Source organism: Rhinichthys klamathensis, unplaced genomic scaffold (genome assembly GCF_029890125.1).
Source record: "Rhinichthys klamathensis goyatoka isolate OS25496 unplaced genomic scaffold, OSU_Roscu_1.1 h1tg000374l_1, whole genome shotgun sequence".
NCBI classification, from domain to species: Eukaryota; Metazoa; Chordata; class Actinopteri; order Cypriniformes; family Leuciscidae; genus Rhinichthys; species Rhinichthys klamathensis.
Window position 1 is genome coordinate 61,433 of NW_026606881.1, and position 4,331 is coordinate 65,763.

A 4,331-nucleotide genomic window follows, 5' to 3' on the forward strand; every position below is an offset into this window, starting at 1 on the left:
TGCCAGGACTGAAGAACAGAGCTCCCAAGCAATAGACCCAAGTTTGTTTAAGTTTGGTGAGTCGTCCATTTCTGAGGCCTGGGAACGGAGACTGCGCCACAAGTTGGCCACCAGAGGTGATGTGTTTTCTGTTGAAGAATGGGATGTTGGATTAGCTCGTGGAGTGGAGCATCCCATCAGACTGAAAGACCCAAAACCGTTCCGCGAACGCTCCAGACGCATCGCTCCTGCAGACATCGAGGATGTACGACGTCACATCAAAGACTTGTTAGCAGCGGGAATAATTACAGAGTCAAGGAGTCCGTATGCATCGCCCATTGTGGTAGCACGGAAGAAGAGTGGGGCAATCAGAATGTGCATCGATTATCGCACTCTAAATGCTCGTACTATCCCTGATCAGTACACTACTCCCAGGATCGACGATGCCTTGGACAGTTTGGCTGGTAGTAAATGGTTTTCCGTGCTGGACCTCCGCAGTGGGTACTATCAGATAGCCATGGCGGAGGAAGATAAAGAAAAGACAGCGTTTATCTGTCCCCTGGGATTCTTCCAGTTTGAACGGATGCCTCAAGGGATCACTGGAGCTCCAGCCACCTTCCAGCGGCTCATGGAGAAAGCTGTTGGTGACATGCATCTCCTCCAAGTAATAGTATACCTGGATGACATCATTGTGTTCGGACGCACCCTTGAAGAACACGAAGAGAGGCTGTTAAAAGTCCTGGACCGTCTGAGAGAATGTGGCCTGAAAGTGTCAATAGATAAGTGCCAGTTCTGCCAGCCTCAAGTTCGGTATGTGGGCCACATTGTATCAGCTGCTGGAGTATCACCAGACCCAGCCAAGGTTGAAGCCGTAACACGCTGGAAAAGGCCCACTGACCTAAAGACATTGAGGTCGTTCCTGGGGTTTTGTGGATTTTACCGGAGGTTCATAAAGGATTACTCCGCCATTGTAAGGCCTTTAACAGAGCTCACTAAAGGTTACCCGCCAACATCTGGGCAAAAAAGCAAGTCAAGTGATGGGAAGATTTACTTCAGAGTATCGGAACCCTTTGGAGAGCGTTGGGACGACACTTGTACAGCAGCGTTCCATAAAATCATTTACTGTCTCACCCATGCCCCAGTACTTGCTTTCGCGGATCCTGCCAAGCCTTATGTACTGCATGTAGACGCTAGTCTGAGTGGACTGGGGGCCGTTTTGAATCAGGAGCATTCTGGAGGAATGAGGCCCGTGGCCTACGCAAGCCGGAAACTGAGTGCATCAGAACAACGGTACCCCATACATCAGCTAGAGTTCTTGGCACTCAAGTGGGCGGTAGTGGATAAGTTTCACGACTACCTATATGGAGCCCAGTTCGTGGTAAAGACCGACAACAATCCCCTGACCTATGTGTTGTCAAGTGCCAAGCTGAGTGCGACGGGTCATCGTTGGTTAGCTGCCTTAGCTACCTATAACTTCAGCTTGCAATACAAACCAGGAAGTGCCAACATCGATGCGGATGTATTGTCTCGCTACCCCTGTGAATCAACTGCTTGCTCTGAATGGAAGGAGATACCCAAGTCAGGAGTAAGAGCCATCTGTCAGTTAGCAGTGGTTGCTGAAAGTGGAAGCTCATCATCCAGACTGGTGGATCCGTTGGGTGTGTTACCTGAGGGTATTCCTGAAGCTTTCTCTTGTCCCACAGCTTTGGGGCTTAGTCAAATGGAACAGTTGAGCACTACTGAGTTGAGGAAAGCTCAAGAGGAAGACCAGGTAGTTGGTGTAGTAAAGCGAGAAGTGGAGTCAGGAAGGATTCTTACTGGTACTAGGAGTTCTGATGCTACCATTGCTCTGTTACAGCGGCAGGGAGACAAGTTAAAGATAAAGAGTCAACTTCTGTACAGAGTCACCAAAAGTTCCTGTGGTAGAGACAAGACACAACTCGTCTTACCCGAGAAGTACTGGGCTACTGTGTTACAATCATTGCACGACGACTCTGGTCACTTGGGAGTAGAAAAAACTACGGAACTTGTGAAAGACCGTTTCTATTGGCCTAGAATGTCTGCATACATAGAGCAGTATGTCAAGGATTGTGGCCGGTGTGTAATGAGAAAGACGTTACCCAAGAGAGTGGCCCCACTGAATCACATACACAGCAGTGGGCCATTCGACTTAGTGTGCATCGACTTTCTGTCAATTGAACCGGACTCAAAAGGTATTGGTAATGTTCTCGTCGTAACAGACCACTTCACACGCTACGCTCAAGCGTTCACCACCAAAGACCAGAAAGCTCTGACTGTGGCTAAGATACTGTGTGACAAATTCTTCGTTCACTATGGCTTACCCTCTCGCATCCATTCTGATCAGGGTCGAGATTTTGAGAGTGGTCTCATAAAAGAGCTTCTAAGCATGTTGGGAATCCGAAAGTCCAGAACGACTCCCTATCATCCTCAAGGAGACCCACAGCCAGAACGGTTCAACAGAACGCTCCTTTCCATGCTTGGTACCCTGAATCCAGCCGAAAAGAACCGATGGAGTCAGCACATTAACAGTTTAGTACACGCTTACAACTGTACTAAGAACGAAGCCACTGGGTTTTCCCCTTACTATCTTCTGTTCGGAAGAGAGGCTCGTTTGCCAGTGGATGTGTGTTTCGGGACTTCGCCTGATGGAAAGGGAGCAGGAAGCCATCGACAGTATGTGGAAAGAATGAAATTAGACTTACAGAGAGCATATCAGTTAGCCACCGAAACTGCCCAGAAAAGTCAGCGAAGGAACAAACAGTTGTACGACAAGCGAGTGAAACACCAGAGTCTGACTGTGGGAGATCGTGTGCTGATAAGAAATCTGGCATTGACTGGAAAGAACAAACTCTGCAACAAGTGGAATTCTGTTCCTTACCTGGTGGTGGAAAAGCTAGAGAACTTACCAGTGTATCGCCTGAAACCTGAGTCCGGAATGGGAAGTGTAAGAACATTACACCGAGACCATCTCTTGCCAGTTGGGGATCATGTGAGGTTGACAGATGCTGGAGAACCTACAAGAGTTGTTGCTCCGGCGGAGACCAGGACAAGATCTAGGGAGAGAAAACGGAGAAGAGGATTAGGAGAAAGAAATGTAGTGCCGACAGGGTGTGAGTTGAGAAACTCCTCTGAAAGTGAAGAGGATGACGTGTGTTATTACTACTCGGATAGAGTGGAGAGACAGCACAGTCCAGAGTGTGTTACACTGGAGGACTCTACAGTGGAGGATGAACCGGTTAACTGTGGATGGGAGGTGGATAGACCTTTTGACGACATGGCAGAGCCGATGATCATGGAAGAAGGCCCTGGAGAGTTTCCCGATCGAAGTTCAGAGACTAGGGGAGATCCTGGTTTAGAAGGGGGAGAGATGGAAAGAATTAACGCTACTAAAGAGGTAGTAGAGACAGTTCATTCCCGCCCAAAAAGGGAGATACGACCCGTAGTCAAGTTGAGCTATGATTCTCTGGGACAGCCCACTAACAGACCCTTAACTCTGATTCATAGAGGGATGGTCATAAATGTAGAGGGTGGGGAAGGTTCAGAAAGGAAACCCTGTAACACCATGTGGTGTCACCCTATGGCACAATGTGTTCGTTGTACTCAGTTAAACCCTTCTACTGAGCCTAAAGTCACCATTAAGGTGTTGAGAAGTAATCTCATGGGGTCATGAGATGTTTAGAAGGGGGAGCATGTAACCCAGTAGGTTATAACTGTGTTGTTAATAAGTTACTTCAATTTATTAGCTTGTATTTGTTTAATTAAGAGAGAAAATGTGAATTAACCATTCATCTTTGTTTGTGATCATACGTGTATTTGTGCCTTTAAGAGCGCGCGTGCATGAGATACAAGTTTGATAGAGGTGTACTTGTGGAAAACGTGGCTTTAACCATCAAGTTAGGTGTTTGATTAGTTATTGGTTTATGTGAATTAAGTCCCGCCCTCACTGGTGTTTTGTGTAATGTGAGTGGTTGTTCGGGACATGAGAGTTTTTGTTGACAAGCGCGAGGGAGAGAGGGAGAGAGACGGAGATTGAGAGAGACGCATTTGCGGGTACAGAGTGATTTGATTGACGATTTTATAAGTTAAACAACCTTTAACTGTAATGTAGATCCAAGATGAATTGCTTGTGTGTGCGTCTTTGACTTTGTAGCCAGTGTTTTTATAGTTTTGTTTTGTGTGGCTAACCTGCCGTGTGGGAGCGAATCCGAGTGTTTTCGTTTAGTTATCACTGCGCATATCTGCGCATCTGAACTGATTACAGCGACAGTTAAACAACCGACTAAAGACTGTTTAACCTGGTTGTTGCCCTTCACAACGAGGGAGACCTTGAG